Below are 24,134 nucleotides of genomic sequence, written 5' to 3'. Positions count from 1 at the left end.
ATTTATTTTTTGAGATTTTAGTCGTTCTAAAAAAATATTTTAATGTGCCAATGTCTTCTTTCTCATACTGATCATCGCGGTTTTGGATGTGACAGGGTTTAAAGAACACCCTGTATTTTTTCTTTTGTTTATTTTTCCATTCATATTTACACATACATAGATTTTTATTTACAAAAATACACTTTTAAAAATACATCCTAAAATTAAGCTATAACACAATTTAGAAAAAATGCCCACAAAGACTTCAGCGTCGTCAGCTTTATTCGTTCTAAAAAAATATTTTAATGTGCTAATATGTTTTCTTGCTCATACTGATCATCGTGGTTTCAGATATGACAGGGTTTAAAGAACACCCTGTATTTTTTCTTTTGTTTATTTTTCCATTCATATTTACACATACATAGATTTTTATTTACAAAAATACACTTTTAAAAATACATCCTAAAATTAAGCTATAACACAATTTAGAAAAAATGCCCACAAAGACTTCAGCGTCGTCAGCTTTATTCGTTCTAAAAAAATATTTTAATGTGCTAATATGTTTTCTTGCTCATACTGATCATCGTGGTTTCGGATGTGACAGGGTTTAAAGAACACCCTGTATTTTTTTTCATGTGAATAGTGAATTCGCGCGGTAATTTTATTAGTCGGTGATTGACCTTAGAAGAATAAATATTTTTTGTATTTTTTTTAAAAGGAATAACCTGCTAAGCCTCTATTTAGAGGCTTGTCAGAAGGTGGGATAGACAGGATATGGAATGAGGTAATGAAAAATACACCACAACACCCAGACCGATTGAGAAAAAAATCTTTCTTGGATTTTTTCTAGCAACTAGCGGGAATCGAACCCGCGACGCCAGTTTCTCAGTTAGCCGTCTAACCAACTGCGCTACGGCTCCTGTCGATGATAATGATAAATGAAAACGCATTTAACAATTACTAATCATTGAATATTGCATAATTTCTTTATAAACATGTGTTCATAGTTTGTATTAGTAAATAAAAGTGACGTATTTGCGTTTGGAAGCAAGGCACATCAGTAGACAGCGATGCTAGTTTTTTTTTAGCAAATGAGACGGAAAGTAGAATGAGAATTCTGTAAATAAGTAACGAGATAAAACTATGGGAACAAAATAATGATAAACAGTCGATGTCCTAAGAAAAATGTTTAGACGCGGTCTGGGAATGACGCCTTGATATTGAGTTGATTTATTATTTACGCGAGGCGCGAGAAATTTATAAAGATCTTTCAGTAACAGCGTGAATCGTGAGGCAATGAGACAGCGTCGCGTCGCGTCGCGGCGCTACGCTAAAACCGCAAATGTTTCAACTGAAATTCTTTTGTTAATTTATCGATACAATTATTCAGAAATTTATCTCAATGCGAAAGTGTAAATCGAGAATAAAAAAAACATTTTTTCATGGTACTTATTATTTACAAGAAAACAAACAGCAGGTGTACATGAGCAAATATAAATTAATCTACATTATTCAATTTTGTTTTTTTTTAATTTTGTCAAAGTATTATCGCATTTTAAAATTTTACGAGTATTTTTTATTTTATTAATTGATTAATGTAATGTAAATGAATGTTAATTTAGCTTTGTGCATTTCAGCTCTATAATTAAAAACCCGTGGTTGTCAGAAATATATTACACAAACTAAAATAATTTAGTCCTACTATTTACATAATAACATATATTTAAATATAAGTTCCACCAATCAGCGCTTTCACCTTCTAATCCAAAAAATAAATCAGTGGAAGTGTATAAAGTATTTTAAAATCATGATTAATATTCAAATATAAGTTATTTAATAATTATTATGGAGTTCCAATAACATGTTAGTAAATACGAGTAAATTTTTTCTTCTCATTGTCACTGTTATATTTCAGTTAAAACAGCAGTTTCGTCATTGTTTTCTATTGTTTTTATAGACTAGAAATTGTCGTACCTTATTAATCTAATGTAAGCTTTTTTTAAACATGTTTCCGTAAATACTAATCATATATATTATAATTGGCAGTCGTATTGTACATTTTATATAAATAAACGAATAAATAACAATAAATAACAAAATACGTAAAATTTTAGGTGAAACAAAATTTTTGATAAAACATGTTTTACTCTCCATGCACTCTGATTAACCATCTCTGATCCACTATCAAAGATGTTTCTACGGTAACTTTATTTAAATCACGTCTATAGAAATATTTATGTCTCTCCCTTAAACTGCCTTTTTTTGCACCACAACAAGCCCAATTACAGTGGTCAATTACATCACGGAACACCCAAGCTTGAGAAAAATCGCATTTAAATTTTTGCGTTCTCATTGGGAATCGATCCCGGAACCTTCCGTGTGTGAGTCAAACATCGTGACCACTACACCACGAGAGCCACCTTATATTTCATACTGAAGATTGTTTTTCTATTTTATTACACAAATATTGCTTTTCTATTTTGAATAGGTATTTTATTTTGCCTTTTTTCACATAAGAGGATTGATTTATGTGCTCCATCGGTGACCTGCTTCGAGTTGACTAGTTGAGCTGGTATATGCATTATGTTGCTTCATATACCTACGTGTACGATACCTAGCGACAAGTTAAAACCTGCAATAATTTAGTCACAACAGGCAGCTGACCACCGCAAAATCCCGCAAAATTTCACCACGATAATGGTGCAGCACACAATACGTTAGTGTCAATGGCTGCTATTCACGAATCCGGGCTTGCATTGTTTGAACACCCCTCGTATTCATCTGATCTAGCCCCGAGACTCTCAAGCGATTATTGACTATTCCCAAAACTCAAGGAATATTTGCGTGGAAAATAGTTTTCGGACGACAATGAGGTCATGTGGTGTGTTGATGCGTGGTTAGCAGGAGTCGGACAGATGGTCTACCACGGAGATATAAAAATGTTGGAGCATCGCCGAAAGAAGTGGTATAAGTCCAGGAGATCAACGTCAAAAAATTAAGTACAAAAACTTTTTCTCATCCCCTACGAAATATGTCAGGGGTGGAGCATATCTTTCAATTCTTATCGGTACAAAAACACCACCTATTTTATTGGTTGGATGGAAGGAAACTGCCACTTGGCAAAAGCCCCCCAATGTGCAATGAGGAAATCACGTTTTTTTAAACAATTTTTTTACTACTTATTAGTCGCATAAAAAATATTTTGTAATTTATAATTTTTATTAATAACCATTATTTTTATTATTTTGAAATCTCGCGAAAACGGTTTTTGCATTGGCCACGCCCCTAATACGTCACTATTCATGTTGATTTTGAACATTGTTTGTAACAGCTTAAATTTTTATAGAACATCGTCATAAACCTTGACGTCACAATTATCAATGTCGAACATGTGCCGCTTATCCAATGACATATTTTTTAAAAATTTATTTTTTAAAGTAATATATGAAAACATTACTCCTCAATATCCATATTGATTTTGTAAATACAAGTATTTTTTCTAAATCCATTTCACATCAACAATGTTTGAGTTTGTCCAAATTTTTGTAGACAAAAATAAAAGCCCTGTGGATTATGATGGCCTAGACCTCTATATTCCCTTCTCTAAAATGTTCTTCATCTCTGTTGTATTATGTTAATATTAACAGCTCCCTAGGGGGTTGATCCAGTCCTTGTCTACAAAAATTTGGATAAACGCAAAACATTGTTGATAAATCCACCTGGTCTAAGAAGAAGCATATAAATTAAAAAATATTTTCTGAAATGTAGGTGAAATAATTCAATCATATGAATCTCACCCGCAACAATAAACGTTTCAGCTCTTTAACTTCACAAACGTCAACAGATGGAAGAATCGAAGGAATAAAGGTAGAATGGTAAATGTTAGACAGTGTGTAAAGTGGCTACTTAAACCAGCCAATGACAGGTCATAAGCCCTGTGGATGCCTTGACTTCTATATTCCCTTCTCTAAAATGTTCTTCATCTCTGTTTCATTTCGTATATTTTTACGGTATTCGTAGTATGTGATATTTCCTTTTATTATTGTAGCCAAAGTCAAATAAATAAATATAAACACTTAATACAAAAATAAAAAAAATGAATATACAAAAGAATATCTTAAAATTCACGCAACAAGTCGGTTTGATAGAGGTATTTAATAAAAAAATAGTTATTTTAAAAAAAAAGATTCATTAAGTATGCAGTATTGGGTCATGTAATTATGTATTGATCAGAATAACGGATAAATGGCCTCCTGCATAAACGCAAATTACACAACCAGGAAATTAATCATGCAGTTATCGAATTGTTTCTCTGGCTGTACGGCATCTGCAATCGTCTTATTAAAACCATATGTTGTTCAAATCCATATCTTGCAATTTAGGCAACAACAAAAAACTGGAGTATCGTGTCTCGATAGGGATCATCATGAACTGTTATTGCCTGACCAGCCACATTTTCGAAGAAGAATGGTCCGATAATGCCTCTAGCCCAAAATCCGCACCAAACACTGACACGTTGTAGATGCATTTTTTTCTTAACGATCACTAGTGGATTTTCTGAACTCCACATCGGACAATTTTGAAGCTTAACAAAGCCATCAAGATGAAATAAGTCTCATAGCAGAAAATGATTTTGTTCAAAAAATCAGAAGCTACTTGCTGTTGTTCCATAATCCATTCAACAAATCTTCTTTGCTGAACGTTGTTAGTGGCTTCAGTTTTTGAGTCAATTGAACTTTGTACTAACATGCAAATCTTTCGTGAGATGCGCTGAAGACAGCTTCTTGAAATACCCAATTCTTGACCACGTTGCTGAATTGATGTTCCTGGACTCTTAGCGACACTCTCCACCAACTGCTTCGATTTTTGTGTTGAACGAGTTGTCGAAGGACGGCCAGAGTGTCTAAGATCATTAATTGAACCAGTCTCTCTGAATTTTTAAATTTATCTTTTCACAGTTGATGAAGTTAAATCACTATTCCAACCATATTTTGTGCGAAAATTGTGAACTGTAGCTGCCAAACCTTCATTATTTTTTAAATATTGCTCAACAGTGAAAACGTGTTGTTCTTTCGTGAAGCACTCCATTTTTAATAACCCTGAACTGTCAGCTGTCACGCTGCCTTTTTTTCGTTGGCAACACTGCCGCACAAATGGAGGAAAATTGAAATCTTACGTGAATTTTGAGACATTCTATAATACACATATATACGTGCGAGGTCCCAGCTTCGATTCCTAGAGGGTCGACGTAAGATATTTGTTTTGAATGAGTTTTTATACTGCAACTTTTCACTGTCCCTGAATTAACACTTGAAACGTAAGACTGATCACCTTACCGCCATGTTACAGATTACGAAAATAAACGGGTAATTTTAATTACGATTCAATCTCGATACTTGTCTGCTATTCTAACACGATTTTTTTCAGTTTGCTCTTTTTCTTTCAGATTGAACAAATTACTTGTCAACATACTCGTACTAAATCATTTTTTTAGTGGTGGGAATATTGAAAGATTAATATGTTTTGTTATGTCTGCCAGATGCGTATCATTTAATTTAGTTATACTAACAATTAATAAAGAAATACTTCTGAAGTTTTTCTCGCATTTCATGTTGATGAAGCGTTTTGTTTTCGAATCACTGAACATTAAATGTGTCTTAATGAATTTGTTATGATACGAGAACCTTAAACCTATAAAACAAAAAAACACACATACCCTTTTCGAAAAGTATTTATTTTTTACACCGTAATATATTAAATCGACAACAAAATTTTAAACAATCTGTGAATATTAAGTATCTTTTTTGGGTGATACCGTGTATGTTGGATTTGATCCGACGTTTCGGCTACCATTGCAGGAGCCATCTTCAGGGAAGATAATTTTTTTTTTATAATAATCTTTTTTTTCTTAGAAATTCTTCAATTTCAGCTGAAATTGCAAGACTTAATAAGGATCCGATTAACAGTGTTGCCATCTACTAAGATGTTTATCATCTGGCTATACCATAAATATAGATAAGTGTTGGAATGTTGCGTTACCAACAACTCAACAACTGGTTCAGGAATACTCATGGTACTACTATCATCTTCTTTTCATTAAATTTTGGTTCATGGGTCTGAAGTAATTGATTATGCATTATTGTCTACGAAAAAGTTATCTGAAGAGGCAGCGGAATCAGGGAACCAAAATATTAAACTTTTTAGGAGCGATTATATACAGAAAATGTCACGTATTTGTAACTAACACTGATATTTTACATGAAATTCTTCAAATTCATCAATTTCTAGCCTGAGGAATTTTCCCTGCAAGAAGAAGTCTGTGTATCTAAATATTTAAATTGTTCCTTTATCCTTATTCTTTCCTTCCCATCCCCTCTCCTCTCTTCATAGTATAGTGTTAAATTTATTTTATAAATTTATTTTGTTAATCTGTGTTTTTAATTTTTGTATAAAATTGTAAGATTCAATATGTCCATGTATTTATAATTTTCTCAAACTGAACGGTTTGAGTGGGTAGGAAGAAATTACCTTAAGGCAATATGCCCGCCCTTATATGTATATATATTGTATATGAAAATAAAGTGTCAAATAAAATAAAATAATCAAAAGAGGTATTAAAACTGTTAAATGTTCAATGCATTTTTTGTATTTTGTTTAAAATAATTTTTTAAACAAATAAACCACTAGTAATATTGAACAGATATTTTTAGTGCTTACATTTTATATTTATTTATTCAAATGTCCAAGCCAATAAGGGTTTTTCCATGAATCGTAACGTTTTTTTCGGTGTTTTGTCATTGCATTGTATGTAATAATAACTATTCCATTATGTTTTTTTTATCCCAGTCTAATTTTGTGTATTAAATAAATTTTAATTTAGGCATTAATATGGTTTATGTGTTTAAACTTGTTCTTTATATATATTAAAACTCTTTCATTTAACAAACAAACGTTACATTTTTCAAACGAAACTAGTTGTTTTTTTTCTGAAATTCAGTCATATTTTTCAATACTTTTTTTAATACGATAACATATACTTTTAATGTTTAAACACTACATCAAATATACATTTAATACTGTGCAATGCAGTGGCTTGGCTAAAAAAAGCTTCCTCTCCATTTTGTGCTTGGACTCAGGTCTTGGTTGCCTAAGAGTTTCTGCATTAAATAGAAGAGTGATCTTGTAATCTCAATTTTAGTCTTTATTTTTGAATCCGGATTCCATATTTCAAACGGGTAACCTGTTCTATGCCACTGCCATAAATTTAGTTTTTATATGATTATTTACATTTTTTTCATCAGACTCAGCAACTTTTAAAACTAAACAATCCTTTGACATTGTTTGCCGAAATGGTTAAATGAAAAAACACTCACGTAAAACATTATGTATTTTTCAAAGAAAAGTCTTGAAAATGTGTAATCTTGAATCCGGTCTCTTTTTTTTTCAAACCGCCTACGTTTTTAAAGCTTTAATAAAAAAGAACTTTGATTACATATGCAAATTATATCTCTCCCGCATAAAATAGTTCGTACCGCACTGCGGTATCAATGGAACGTGATTATTTTCTAAAATATTTTATTCATATAATATAATCATAAAATGTGTGAAAAAGAAAACCTCTTAATAAAAATCAAATCTTGATTATAGTATTGATGAATTTCGATATTTTAGAATTCGCATTAATTTAACACAAACCTAGTTAAATGCAAGGAATTTACGTTAACATTAATAGTTTATTAAAACAATAAAGCGACAACTTTAAAAACACATTATTCCTTTGTCACCGCCTCCTGGTGTGATGGTCAGCGCGTTTGTCTACAATGCATGAGGTCTCGGGTTCGATTCCCAAAATAGTCGACATGAAATATTTATTTTACACTACAGCATTTACCAGCTTACCTTCATGTAACAAAGATGATCAAGACGCGATGCGATTAGGGTATTAATGCAGTACCCTGTGCACCATTAGATGGGGAATAGTATTGATGATGATGATGCAGCTTTTTGTCAAGGAAAATCACAAATTTTCGTCAAGTATTTTGAAAATAGATAGCAGTAATTTATATATTTATATCAGCAAGACTTGTTATGCGTAAAAAGGTTAAATTAAATAATGAGACGGATTTGTGGTTTCGTGGTAAGATCGCGGAATCCCGTATCAGAGATTCAAGGGTCGAATCTTACTCTACTAAAACTTGTTTCTAATTTTCTAATACAGTTAAAGATGATTAACCGAAAATGGCCCTAGAATAGACATATTTGAGTACATAATTGGAATGAAAATTAACATGTTTTTAATTAAACATTGTACAGACAAAAACATAAAAAAAAAAAATCATCAATGTTTGCTATGTTTCTTTCAAAGTCATAGAAAAAAAGCATTTTCACTAATTTTCTTCTAAATGGATTTCAGCTTTTTAAATAATTCTATCCATACTGAGGAAGTTCGTTGGTTTTTTAATATTATTATTCGTTAATAGACTATAAAACTAATCCAAAAAAATATGTTTTTCTTTTTATATATAAGAAATATGTGTTAAATAACCTATGAAGTACATTATAATTATTAGAGCAAACGTAAAAATATGTTAATGTGTGCTCTATTTCAAGATTTAATATAAAAAATAATTAAATTATTATCAGCGGATTTTGTGATTTTGAAATCAGTCCACCAGTGACGCCACAAGTTTTCTACGGTGAGTTCTCCGGATTTGTTGGGTTAGCTTCCCGACACCCGGAAATGTACAGCAACTCTGCCATTAGTTGATTTCGGAGAACTAGTGACGTCGTTCAAAGGAGTTAATTTTTATCAACAAAAAAAACTTGGCCGTGCAATTAAATGCTCTAACTTTTACCGCTCGTAATTAAACATTTTTTGCATCCAAATTCCCGTCGCACTGAAATTTTTCATTCGTCGTTCTTTACGAACTTATATTTTCTCCATACTGCTGGATTTGAGAATTTTCCCTCGTATCAAAGCCAGTAGTATTTCTACAGCAACTTTGTCAATTTCTCAGAGAAAATCATTGTTTTTCTCTTCTCTTTCCCTTCTTAGTAGATTTTCTCTATTTAGTTTTTTTTTCGCATACGTGATAAAACTAAAAAATATCAATCAATTTGTTGGAAAAAGAAATTGCCTTTTGACCCGCCCACTGATGTGCAACTAAATAAATAAAATTCATATTAAAAGTGGAGTCATTGTTTTAATAAATTTGCATTTTACAAATAAAATGTTTGTGAATAGCTAAATACAATACACAATGAATTCAGATCATCGTCGGATCATTCACATTTCCGGATTGGACATTCATAGTGCACCCACGCCGTGTCATCCAGAGAATTTCAATGTTAGAATACTTAAAGTACGACTAGAAAATACGACTTTTTAAAAAACGTATTTAAATATTTTTTAACTTTCTAGAGAGTATGAGTATATCTCCAGTTTATTAAACGAGTACAAAAGTGTTTTAAAAGTACTTACTTGTGTATGTATATACAATTAACATAAGGTCTACTTGTGTATAAAATAAAATTCACATTATCTTTTATTACCATCGATCAGGAGAATGATAAATGACCTAACCGTTTTAACTACTTTTAAGTAAAACAATTAACATAAAAAACACGAATAAATTTTTATATCCCTACAGAGATGAGGTAGAATTTTTTATTACCTACTTAAAGTGTCCACTTAACCCAGCCAATGACAGGTCATAAGCCCTGTAAACGCTCGAATATCCATAATCCTGAATTTGAAAAAATTCTACCTCATCTCTGTAGGGATATAAATAAAAATATATACCTACTCCCCCTTGGGAGAAAATCCAGATTAGTGTGTGTACAAGTACACGTACCAAAAATAATGTTACTATATCTGTTTGTTTACTGTAAATATGTATTTTGTCGGCCTCGTGGTGTAGTCGTCAGCGCGTTAGCCTGCCATGCAAGAGGTATCGGGTTCGATTCCCGACAGGGGTTGATGTGAAATATTTATTTGAATGGGTGTTTTCACACTAGAATATTTCATAGTCCCTGGACTAGTGCCTGAAGCGAAAGCCTGATCATCTTACATTCATGTAACAAAAATGATCAAGATACGCTGCGATTGGTGTACCAATGCAGTTCCCTATGCACCATTGGGTTCGGAAAGGGAACAATGATGATAAAATATGTATTTAGAACTGTTGGTTTCCCAAAAATAAAAAAATAAAAACTATTGTAATAGGATTGAAAACCCCTGAGTATATAATATATCCGCAACACACCATGGCCGCCATCAGTTGTGAGAGCAAACGCATGTCAATTGACAGCACGACCAACTGCATAGCGTGGTCACATTTACGTTGGGTATCTCAATAATTGATCTGTAAAGGAAACTACGCTTGTAGTGCTAGTTGTACGTAATATGGCGAGAAAACGGCACGTGCCATATTCTGAATCACACAAGTATTATGAGTTATTAAGATGTGTTTAAATAATCGGAATTCCGATATACAAGTAAATAAATTCTACTGATTACTTGTAACTTTTAAATGACTGCTAAATCCCTCTGCAAACGGTGCTGTAACGTCGTGTTATAAACCTAGCCGGACCGAAGGGGGGGATGCGAATCCCCCATATACCGATTTGGTCAATTTCACTTTATGCTCAAAAGCATTCAGCAAACTAACAAAAATGAATAAAATAGACGAATGACTTAAATGAATAAATTATTGTTATTCTCCTGATGCCATATAAAAGTAGGCGCTGGGGTCGTTTGGTCCCTCCGTTCGGATCATGTGTAATTTTTGGATGCTTAGTGAAGGAAAGGTTCAGAAAAATACGAAATATTTTGAAATACAGGCAGTTGATTACAAAAATGTAGCATGTTTCAATATCTCTCTTCAATCCGTGCCTCATGTCTGAGGATGGTGATTCCGTCTTACTTCAGGCATGGCTCGTCTGCGAACAGTCTCCCTCAATCGGGAACTGTCTTGTGCTCTTCTATAAGAATTCGTCAGTGAAAATTCTGATAATTAGGAAATATGACATACTACGTATACCGATAAAAATATATGAAATGGATTTTGAATAATTAATAGTAGTTTCAAAATAAATATTGATATTGTGGAGAAATAATTTCATACATGATTTTTTTTTTAATACGTAGCAAGGAATACGCAACATGTTTGGCCTTGACAGTTGTGACTTCAAGATTCTTAACAATGTTCTTAACAAATTTAAATGGATAGTAACAAATAAACATGAATCGTGACGTATTAGGGTTGTGGCCAATGGAATGAACGTTTTTCGGGAATTCAAAATTACAGATTTAAAAATATTATTATGCTACGGATAATTTGCAAAAATATATTTTTTTACTGGACAGTATTTCATATACCTTTATTACTTTAAAAACAAAATAAAATATTTTTTTTTGCTATTTATTAGTAGCATAAAAAATACTTTTAAATTTGTTATTTTGAATTCCCACAAAAACGGCGATTCCATTGGTCACACCTCTAATACGTCACGATGGAAAAGTGGCTTGGTGGGATTTTAGTTTTAGTAAATATAACAAGTGAATTTTTTTTAAATTGTAAAAATGTATAATTATGCTATTAAATAAAATAAATAAATAAATAATTCATGTTTATTTGTTCGTGGCCGTTAAAATTTGTGTACAACAATATCACGAATCTTAACGTCACAACAACCAAGGCCAAACACGTCGCGTTTTTGTACGAACGTATTTTTATTGAATTTGCTTTTTACATTTATGCATGAAAACATTTCTCCTCAACATCCATATTGATTTTGAAAATACAATGAATTATTCTAAATCCATTTCACATATTTTCATCGGTATTCGTAGTATTTGATATTGGATTATTTTCCATTCAAAAAATTAGTTATTGTATTACCATAGTGAAAATAAAAACTAGACTGGTTTTGTGAATTGTTAACTATAGTTAGTAGTCCTAAGATCTTTCATATTTATATTTTTGTAATTAGAAAAATCACTTTTTTTTTCTTTCCGGAAATCGAACTAGGAGCCTTCCGCCCTCAGATCAAACGTTATTATTATTATTTTTTTAATTTCATATTTTATTTGAAACTTCAGCAAGGATACATAAAATACATACAATTTGTAAGTAATCATTGATATCATTCTTCATATATATATATCCTCAATTATAGAACTCCACCATTTTTCATAAATTATATGAAATAAGTATGTAGCTTAATTAAACCAATTTGAGTAGTAAAAAACATTAAGTCGAAGATAAGACTTATTGTTTTTAAAGAAAAGTTAAGAGGAAAAAAGAAGATTAGAAGAAGAAACTAAAATTAATTTGCATACACAAAACTAAAGATTAGACATTTTTTGATTTCAGAAAAAAAACAATATTTCTTTTAAATCATTTACTCTATCATGCTAAATGTCAATATTAACTGTTTTTCTATTTTGTTCTAGAGTCCTAACATTCTTGCAAGAGGGTTGAAATGTGCCATATTTTTTGTAAACAATGGAAGGTAAAAGGTATCAGGTGATCTCAGGCACGTCCGGGAAACGTACAATGACACATTTTCAACATAAAACACTGAATCAACATTATTGTAGAGTATTTAAAAATTTAAAAGTTGAACACTAGGAGACAAATAGCAGATATGTATAATATACAAAAAATATCATACAAGTACATTATACATATCTGCTATTTGTCTCCTAGTGTCTAACTTTTTAATTTTAAAATACTCCAAGCGCTCTTCATACGAGTAACATAACATTGAAGTATTCTGCCCATATTACACTTAAATGACAAAGAACGAAGGATTTTTCCTGTACAGTAGTAATGATATTTTTATAAATTACATAACAAGATGACCAAACAATACATGAGTCTTAGCCATTACACGACGTAGGCCATTACCGCGGCAATTTAGATACAGGATGAGTTTTTCTGGTTCATTATTCGGTTCGAACTCCTTCTGCAGTTTCTTCGGATAGCATTAGAGCGTCCGTCATCAAAGTTGGTTGGCGCGTTCGCTTACCATGTTTGAGGGGGTGTGAAATTCCACACGGCAGCAATTAGAGTAATAATGCAGTGCCCTATGCACCGCTGTGTGCGGATACCTTCGTCATCATCATATCAATGTCCGCACACAACGTATTTTGACTATCTGTTACATGAGGTAAGGTTGAGCCTAATGCTAAGGGTGCCAGCCCAGAAACAGCGAAATATTTCAGTGAACTACTTGAAAAATAAACGGTTCACGTCGACCCTGCCAGGAATCAAACCCGGTACCTCAAGCACGGTTAGCATTTGCACCAACCGGTTCACTGCGAGGCGGACTTATCTCTTCTTGATTTCCTTTACTTGGACTTTTACCTGAGATTAGTTTTTGAGTGGGAAACGCTCATCTAGGATTCTGGTTATATTTCACTCACGGAACTGTATTTTTTATCCGCCCGGACATAGAAATGTGTATTCAATTTCTAGAAAAATATTTTCAATTTTTATTTTTAATAAGTTCTATATTGCAATATTTCATTGCTTCTGGACTAAACAGTAACACTTATCGCTAAACCTTTATGTGAAAATTTATTTAAATACGTTGCATTACAATGTAGTTCCTTACGCATCGTAAGCTGATCATAATTTCAAGATGCTAGACTTTGATTTTCTGGAAGTGTTTTTTTTATCATCAGGCTTCCTAGTTGCTTAAGTTAAATTTACTAATTAAGTATTTTCGTCATCATACTTTTAAGCTGCATTAATTTCCAAATACAGTATATTTGTCATCTTAATTTCAAACTGCCAAATTAAATATTTGCGTCGCCATACATTCAATCTGCTTTAATTTCTTATAAAATCATGTTTTAACCTCAAATAACAAATGATATTCGTAAATCTGGTGACAAATTTGTATTTCCAAACAACACAACGTGACTTGTTTGATATTAAAATACTTTGTATTTTAGATTAACCTCTGCCTAAGAAGTTAGTTAATGAATCAAGACTTAAATGAGATTTATGTGAACAGTAAATAACATTATGATTCAGTACACAAAATTGATGTAAAGTTTAATTTGAACTCGTAGGTTGCCTCAAATTAGAGAAGAAATAAATGCTAAGTACGTTAAATACTTCTGAAAAATATTGTTTTCCTCATAACGATTTTAATTATTTTATTAATAACTGACTACAGACAATCAGATTTAAAAATCACATGATTTCATGATATTCTTGCACAGATTTCAAACGAAATTTGTGACTCAGAAACATTAAAGCGTAACATTGTTGAAATACGTAAAATTAGAAAGATTCCAAGATTTTTTAAGAAAAAAATACAAGAACACATTCAAATCAAACTAAACATTCATTTGTAAGGTTTCCAATTGGATGGATTTGCCAATAGGACCCAATACGTGAACAATAAATTATGTAATGATTGTTATGTTTATATTTCACACTTAAAGATTTTAAAGGATTTATTATTCAAATCTTCCCGCAAACGACCAACAGCGCCACTTACGCCCACTTTTCACAACTATTCCAATCATACCAACCAAAAATAACTTAAATTCTCAGCACTGACAACCTAACAAAAACCTTCTAGAAAGGGCTTCTTTCATCTCCGACGGGAAGTTCGCGGATCCGGGCCAGCCAGCCAACAGCAAGGACGTTTCTTTAAGAACCGCCCCGGACTCCGCGGATAACCCGTTCCAGCCATGTTGTTAGAAACCGCGTTATCAACGGGCGACGATCTCTATATTTGTCAACAAGCATTATAAAGTTGTGAAGTTTTATATACGACACCGCGTGTGACCATTTCAACCCGAGCGTCAGTCGGCGGTAAGCGATTCCTCGCGCCCACCTGTCCGCGCCTCGTGACCACGCTGGTCTCCATCCTTCGTAATCTGCCCCATCCGTGTCTCCGATAGTCCTTGGGAGACTCTGGTTTCAACACGGAATCTCTGGCACCCTAGGAACGGTTTCCTTTTGTCCATGCGCTCACCCGAGCCCCAACAACCGCCTCGATAGCCCCCCGGAGGACTTTAACGAGCTCCTGGAAGAGTTGCTTCCCGAGCCAGCCACTTTCCACGTGATGCAGCCTCGACAACATCTCGTCGTCCCGCGTGTTTAACGCGAGGCCGTTTACCGGCCTCGCTTCAGCCAGGCCAGGTCGCCTTGGTCTTCGGGATTCTTCAGACACCCCGTCACGGTGAGATCGTTCCATAATTTCGAGCTAGCTAAACCCTTATTTTTTCTTTAGATCCGAATCAAGCGTGTTGTGGTTATCCTATCCCGCCATTCCTCCTTGTCATATGTAATCTGAGAGTTTTGTAGAACTAAATCTGTTATATTGTAATATTAAATTGGCCCCGAGCCTTGAACAACAAAGCTGTTTTACTTATTTGTGATTCCTGTGGTCTCGAGCGTTGAGGAGGAAGGGTTTGGAGTCATCAAAACCCTTACGATTTAACCTGGATAAGTGTCTTGTACTCTCCGCTGAAACTAGCCGGGCAAAAGCTAAGAGCGGTAATCTCCGTCTTCAAGTAGAAAGTATTATGTAAACTCAGTGGAGGTGCTGTACACTTCCCGCCCGTAACACTGTCGCCTTTTGAACGTGGGACCGATTCTAAACCTTTTTTCTAAAACGCCGACGCCACGGAAAAACCAACAGCTTTGTTATAAAAATTAATTCGCCGGTATATGTAGAAATATTCATAAAAAACTGTCTATTAATCCCTTGTTTACAGCAAAAACCTACGTGGAAAAGTGAAATTAACCATGAAAAAATAGTTTCCGCGCATCAAGTATTTTATTTTAGTAACTGTAAGTTCGTTACATAGTGTCAAATAAGCGCGCATTCAAACCGCCAAATTTATCTGCGTCTCGCATCTAGGGCAAATACATTCGACCATAGATCCACTCATTAAAATTCATAGATTCCTTTTTTTTCTCTTCGCTCAAAAAAATATTATTGTCTTTCGTCTATAATAACCAGGAGCATAAACACAAACAGCTGTGAACTGTCAAAAGTAAATTTATTTAATCAAATGTAAACAAACAATTTAATTATCAATGAAACAATTTGGAATATCTCACAAACGTCAAACATCGTCAACTCACTTCATATACGAGTTAATTAGAAGGAACTCTGTAAATAAGTTATTACCTTTCAACAATTTCGTTACTTTTAAAAAAAATAATATCAAATAAATTTCCGAAAATTGAAAATTAAATTCAAAAAGAATTATTAATAAAACAAGCACTATAAAAGTGAAATATATCTATTCTTACGCCAGTCCACAAAATTTCTATTTTTACTTTCCGTTCCTAATAATAGTTTTTTCTGTGTCTTAAATAAAGTGAAAACAGTGCTTGAAAAGTGAAAAATAGCAATACCTAAAGTCAGTCCACGCCAAAATTTTCTCAAAATTCCCTTTTGCTAAGTCAAAAAGTCTTGCTTCAAATTTAATAATTAAAATAATACTTTAACAAATTTTAAACATGAAACCTAGTACGAAAGGATCCACTGCTAAATTAACCAAAGGAATATCGTCAGCTCAAAGAACACGCCCTAGGAAGTTAAGCGCAATAAAGGCTCGCACTAGGGGAACCCGCAAAGAACTCGTGCCTCACCGAAACCAGTCATCAATAGACACCAATACCAGAGCAATTTCGTCACAAAATTTCGATTGTAGAAACAATTCGGCAATCTCCCTTACATCCTGGAATCTGCACTTCAATGGAAATACAGATGTTCGCGAATTCATTTTCAGAATCGAGGAATTAACTCAAGCCCGAAGCGTACCCGAACCAACCTTAATTAAATGTTTCGTCGACCTTCTGACAGATCGAGCTCTTGCATGGTACCGCTCCTTAAAAAATAAACCCGAGACATGGGCCAATCTGAAATCAATCATAACCAAACACTTCGAACCTCGCAACGCCCAGCACAATTTGAAGAAACAACTGTATGCGGCAAGACAGTCCAACCGATGCCCCGCAGCCGATTTTTTCATAGCTACCCGCGCCATTAACGATAAGTTAGATGATCCTCTGGCAGAAGCAGACCTCCTACAGATTTTTATACATGGTCTTTCTTCAGAATACGCCAGCATTTTGGCATGCCAGCACGTAGAGAGTATACAACAATTAGAAGACCTCTGCGTCAATTTCGAAACATTCAGACCGGCACCCGAAGATTTTCGAGCAAGAACGAATACATTGAATAGGGGAGATCAGCATTACACCCAACAACGCTCGTGCCACTTTTGCCATCAGACAGGCCACTTCAAAAATAATTGCGAGGCTTATCTAAACCAAAATAGAAACAATAGACCATCAAACTTTCCTCCAGCGCGGCTGCGCAATGAACAACCTTTGTATACTCCTCGCAGGTGTCATTTCTGTAACAGATCTGGTCACATAAAGTCCAACTGCGGAGAATACATTAAGTCTCTATCCAACATTAGGATGCCCCCGCCGATTGATACTACACGTCCCCCGCCACCATACCGGTACCATCATCAAAAAAACTAGCCGACGGTCACCCTACAATATCCGCACCCAGTTCGGAGGTTCGAATCCCCGACTGGCAAGGGTGGCTGAAGAAAGTGCATTTTGTGGATCATATGGCAAATATGTCCTCGGTAAATTGTAAAGAGGCAACGGACGGTCGCCCGTACACCCATTTCACCATAAACAACGTTACCTTCCGCGGATTATTAGACTCTGGAGCAAATGTGTCATGTATCGGAGGAAATGCCCACATACCTTTCATCAACTTCGGATTCCAGCTTTTGCCACACGATAGCAACGTGCAGACCGCAGACTCTAGGCAACAATTGGCCCTTGGAGTACTTCCGTTACCCGTCACCTGTACCGGACAAACCCGTGTCATCAATTTCCTAGTAATACCCACCCTCACACCAAAATTTATTTTGGGAGTGGATTTTTGGAAACTCTTCGAAGTGGCGCCGCATGTCATCACCCCTAGAATACCCCCACCTGCTGTTCACAAGGTGTGTGAGATCAAAACCATCGTCCCCATAGGAAATTTGTCTCCGGACCAGAGCCAGATTCTACGTGAAACCATCGATAGTTTTTCAGAAATTTCTTTCGACACACAAGGTCTAGGATTGACCCACCTTATAACCCACGTAATCAACACAGAGGGACCACCCATCAAGCAGTCTTACTATCCTCTCTCACCCGTTCGGCTGCAACAACTGGAGCAGGAGCTAAATCAAATGTTATCTTTAGGTGTTGTGAGACCCAGCCGATCACCCTGGAATAATCCCACTCTGTTGGTACAAAAGAAGGATGGTTCGGCACGTTTTTGCTTGGATTCACGACGCCTGAATGCTGTTACCAAGGCCGATGCATACCCTTTACCTTTATTCACAGAATACTGGACAACCTGCGCAATGCAAAATTCATAAGTTCTATTGACTTAAGCAAAGCTTTCTGGCAGATTCCACTCTCGGAGGAATCCTGCGAGAAAACAGCCTTCACCGTGCAGGAAGAGGCATGTTCGAATTTGTTAGATTGCCTTTCGGACTGAAGAATGCCCCCTCGGAATTACAGCGCCTGGCCGACAGACTGTTTGGCCCAGAATTGGACGAACAACTATTCTGCTACTGGACGACTAGTTATTGTAAGCCCTACCTTTCAGAAACATATCGAAACCCTACGTGTGGTAAGAGATCGACTAAAATCTAGCGGTCTAACAATTAATTTCCAAAAGTCAGAATTTTGTAAAGCTCGCCTTCGGTACTTAGGTTACATTATAGATCAGGACGGACTCCGCACGGACCCTTCAAAAATCGAAGCGGTGGCAAATTTTCCCCGACCACAAAACTCCAAGCAAATAAATCATTTATAGGTTTATCTTCATATTACAGGCGTTTCATCAAGAATTTTCAGATATCTCCGCCCCTGACGAAGCTCACTGGTACCAGAAAAGGAAAGTCTAATTTTAAATGGTCGGAAGCCGCCGAAACAGCATTCACAACTCTAAAAAACGCCCTTTTGACGGCACCCGTACTAAGTTGCCCAAACTTCAAGCAACCTTTTACCTTGCATACTGATGCCTCCAATGTCGGAATAGGTGGCGTTTTAACTCAACTGGACGAGAAAACGAAGAACACCCGATAGCGTTTTTCTCACGTAAACTGAACAAACATGAGCAAAATTATGGCATTACGGAAAGAGAACTCCTCGCAGTCTTGGAAACCGTCACTTATTTCAGAGGTTACATTGAAGGAAGTAAGTTCACAATCATCACCGACCACTCAAGCCTCAAATGGCTGTACTCACTTTCCAATCCTTCAGGCAGACTGGCCAGATGGTCTACCCGGTTATCACAATACACCTTCGAAATACAACATAGAAAAGGTGCCCAAAATGTGGTACCAGATGCCCTTTCACGTATTGAGACTCCGACAATAGCAGTTATAACGCACTCCCTGACACCACCGACGAATGGTACCTGAAAATTTACAACGGATGCACAAACCACCCCCAAAGGTTCCCCAACTTCACAATCCGCGAAGGAAAACTTTACCGTCACTCTAAAGCCTCCCTATCCTTGCTAGAAGATTACGCTTGGAAATTAGTCATCCCCAAAGAACAGCAACAGGCCCTCATAGCGGAAAACCATTCTTCCAGTACAGCCATTCACCCTGGCACCTTCAAAACTTTCAAGAAACTGCACCTACGTTACTTTTGGAACGGCCTTTTCAAACAAGTACGTAAATACGTAAACCACTGCGATGTCTGTAAAGCTTACAAACACTCTACCTCCGCCCCCCTCGGTTTAATGTCTACAGAAAAACGCGTGAATCGCCCCCTTGAAGTTTTGTCCTTGGATCTGGTCGGCCCACTTCCAAAAAGTTATAAAAACAATATGCATATTCTAACAGTAGTTGATGTATTCACAAAATATTGCTGGTTTTTTCCATTAAAGAGAGCAACCTCGGCCTCCATTATAAGTTCGTTAGAATCATACATTTTTATTCCCCACGGTGTCCCGAGGACAATAATTTGCGATAACGGCAAACAATTCATTTCAAAGGAATTTAGGGACTTTCTTGCTAAATACGGCGTGCCTGACATTTTTTCCAATAGTTTTTATACTCCAAACAATAACACGGTTGAAAGATACAACCAGACACTTTCTACAGCCCTCGCAATCCTGGTACAAAAGGATCACCGCACTTGGTGTAAGAATATTCCGCAAATTCAAGCCTCTATGAACAATACTGTAAATCTCACAACAGGATTCACACCGTTTTTATTAGATCATGGTTATGAACAAATTGCTCACGGTTCCTTACATGAGACCATGTTCCCTACAAACCCAGACCTATCAGCTCAAATTACGCTCATAGGCTGCAGGAACTTTCAGCTATATACGACGAAGTAACCAATGCCTTGTTTCAGTCCCATCAAAAGAGTGCAGAACGTTTCAATAAGGGTCGCAAACACGTGGAATACGCCCCAAATGACATCGTGTGGAGAAGAAATTTCGTACAAAGTAATGCGGCCATTTATTTTTCTGCCAAATTGGCGCCCCGTTTTGTTCAAGCAAAGGTTGTTAAAAAGATATCAAGCCTCATTTATATGCTCGCCGACTTGTCTGGTAAATCATTGGGAAAATACCACATAAAAGATATAATTAAGTCAGGAAGCAGCGAAAAGACTTAAGATGTGAATCGTCAACTGCGTGCTTTCATTACCTGGTTCGCGCATTAAAAACATTCCAGGCGCGTAAACAAATGACAACGCGTTAAAAATAATTCATAAATGCACAAAGAACACCAAATAGTCCTTCCATCTTGGTTTACTTTATTGTACGGAACAATGAGGTAACATTTCTTTTCTTATTTCATTGTTCCCCAAAGTGCATAATTTCAGCTTTCCTACCTATTCTATCTCCTTGGGCAATATTCGAATCAATGTTTGATGAGGTACGACCAAAATTTAAACCTTTATGATGCATTGTGTACATGCTTAATTCTTTGGACAATTGAGACGATAACCTTGGGTTCGATACCTGAACTCTCACGTTCGCTGTTCCTTGTGATCACCTCAGCTGATCATTGAATTGGAGTCGCATTGGACTCATCGCATCATATTTTAAGATTCTAACAACGCTCAGAATTAATAGCACTATTCCACTGGTAGAGAAATTACTTTTTTCTCTAACTTTGAACTTTAAATAGAAATTGCTATAGGTTTTGTTATGATGTGATCATTATTGATATCTGTTGTTCAATGTTTAGTTGATTTTTGGAAAGTCACAAATGTGTAGTATATTGGTCGTTTAATCTTGTTCCATGTATACAAATGTGCTTCTCATCGATTTATTTTCTTATATTGGGATAAGCTCATATAATGGCTTTTCTGTTTCCATTGGCAAAAGCAAGTATAATCAGCCTAAAATATCACGAAGTATCCTGTCTGGCCTCATTAACCAGTCAAGGATTATTTCACCTCAACCTAGAATGGACATTTTGTTGGGAATAATGAACCCAACATTGTGCTCTAAACACCAAATTATCAAATCAATAAATTCATAAACTTGCCCTTTCCTTAATTTTCTCTTGGAAATTATTATAAATATTTGAAATAAAAAACCTGTTCTTCTACCTGTTCTTCTATAAAATCTTTAATCAACTTGCAACAACCTTGGATAATACCAGCAACAAAAGCCAAATACCCTGCTATGACTTAAATCTTCATGATCCTTTAATTCATTTAACCTAGGAGTGGCCCTAAAATGCCCCAAACAGCATAGGATCATGCAGATACTCTTGCCTCAAGGCAAAAAGGCAAATTTTATGTATATTTTTATATGTCGAAATCAACTGCCAACAATACTGACCTTCTAATTTAATGGGAAAAGACCTTAACCTTATGTTATACAATCTGTGCTCCCGAATCTGTCTGTTTAGCGGCTCAGCTACTAAACCGACTCATAGGCTATGTCCTTTTTCAAACCAAATTCCCTGTAAGGGATACTACTTGTAAATATTGTGAAAAAATTTGTAAAATATTGTAAATAATGCATAGGTTAAGCAAATGATAATTTGAAGAATTTTATCATCTTCTGCGAAATTACTATTTCCATGTATGTGTATTTATTCTTATTGTATATTCTTGTGATTGTGTAAAGCACTATTCGTATCGGGCACGAATAGGGGCTGTATAAACATGTACGTATATTTTCACCGGTTTAAGTTTAGTAATTCTGGTTATTTGAGAATGTTTCTCAATCTTCTTTAATCTCTTTCAATAAATTCCTTATATGATTTTTGTCAAGAGTAACATCGTCCCATGAATAACAATACCTTTGTATTATTATTGGCAAAACCTAAAAGCCAGACGACACTCTTGCCACAATTCTTTTGAAAAATTTTAACATCATGTAATCTGTATGTGTTGTCTTGACAACAGTTAAAATTGTTATCACCACCTTTGTGTTGATACGGCAGAACATCCTTATTCAAGGCCTATGTTGCTTCAGGAACAACCTACTTTTTATAAACCAAAACTGTCTTAATTTCTAAATCCTTTTGTTATTAATTTAATGTCATTGGGTTCCAGAAACGTACCCCTTAAAACTCTGGTGGCGCTCAAGGGAGATAATCTCATGGCTCTGGAACAGTGAGGTATGGTGAACAACATACCCTCACGTCACAAGTTTTGTGAACTGAGCTAGTGTTTGATTTGGTGCAGTAATTGTGTGTATAACATTACTGGCACAGGAAATTGTTTGTTCAAAAATGAAATTCGTGGTGTTATACGAATATTCCATGGAAGCGTTATTCACTGTGGTATGTGAATTAGTCGCTCGGATTTGTGCACAAAGGTTTTGTGTGGTATTGTATTATTGAAATTGTATTATGGATATCGTATTGTATTATATTCTGAAATTGTATTTTGTATTTGAATTTTTGTATTTGTCTTCTTGATATGCCATTTCCTGTTTTAATAATTGTATAAGAAGTGCCTAGGATTGTGCAGGAGGTAATTTTGTTAGTCTCAGAATATTTTATCTCTGTCGAGTAAATTCGGTTAATTGGTACCGCTGATCTACATCATTCCTGCCCATCCTGACACAATTTGCAATATATTTTGTAATGTTATTTCTTGATGTAATTTTTCTATCTTGTATATTTAATTGTATGTATATGTCATTATTAATGTGCCTGAGATTAGGCATGGAATAATTATTAGATTCAGAAAATTTTATCTCTATAGAGTGAATTCGGTTAATTGGGATCGCTGACCTATTTTGTACCTGCCTGTTTCAGTCACAATATGCTGTTATGATTTTATTACGAATGTCAAGTTGATACACTGTAGTACTGGTGCAAACAAGAAGTAATTCACTCCTTACACGAGCGAATCGAGTCCTCGGACTAATGTTGCAACATCTCTCTGTGTCGGCATTTGCAAACGTAATTTATGTATATTTTTTTTTTGTTAAATTTATATATAACTCGCTTTTCCTGCTACCTCTGCATTCTCTCACTATTATGTAAAATAATTGTAATTTCCTAACTCCTACAACGTATTAGACCACACACACATAGGAAGGTAAATCTCAAGAAATTTTGAATATTTAAAAATAACACTTAGCATAGGGGAACTAAAAAGAAAATGCCTCAAGAAATCTCACCCATCGATTCTACGCTAAGTGTGGGCTTCACCTAAAAATCATAAAGCCAAAGTGTTATTCAGTGAAAAAAAAATTGGCTTCTTCAAATGTGATACAGTGCAAATTCATCACAATCATCATTTATATGCTAGGCTACGCCATAGCGTAATATGTTCCTCAAACATACTACTGAATAGGTTTTCTTACTACTATCAATTTTGTATGTTTTTCCATGCTCAGGTTCCACTACACTACCGTCTGTTGTATACACATTCATATTTCACTAATCGCCCTATGTTACAATTACCATCATTTTTGTATGTTTTATCATGTACAGATTCTATTGTATAACCATTTGCTGTATGTATTTATTACTGAATGTCCTATGTCTTCCCCCACGCACCACATATAGATAGATTAGAGGATTTTTTAGACCTAAAACCTTCACTACCGCGTCGGTTAAAAAATTTGGTTAAATTTTTTTTTCATCC

At 35.0% G+C, this 24,134-nt stretch overlaps 1 protein-coding gene across 3 annotated transcripts in view; it reads right to left on the bottom strand.

Annotated features, from left to right (window-relative positions):
* Positions 1–24,134, bottom strand: part of LOC148279960 (organic cation transporter protein-like) — a 162,605-nt gene that overhangs the window by 4,799 nt on the left and 133,672 nt on the right. The gene's annotated exons all lie outside the window — the stretch shown is intronic.

This window comes from Micrasema longulum, unplaced genomic scaffold (assembly GCF_059751315.1).
Source record: "Micrasema longulum isolate JH-2025_06_02 unplaced genomic scaffold, ASM5975131v1 h1tg000639l, whole genome shotgun sequence".
Lineage (NCBI taxonomy): Eukaryota > Metazoa > Arthropoda > Insecta > Trichoptera > Brachycentridae > Micrasema > Micrasema longulum.
This window is presented reverse-complemented; position numbering and strand designations above follow the sequence as displayed.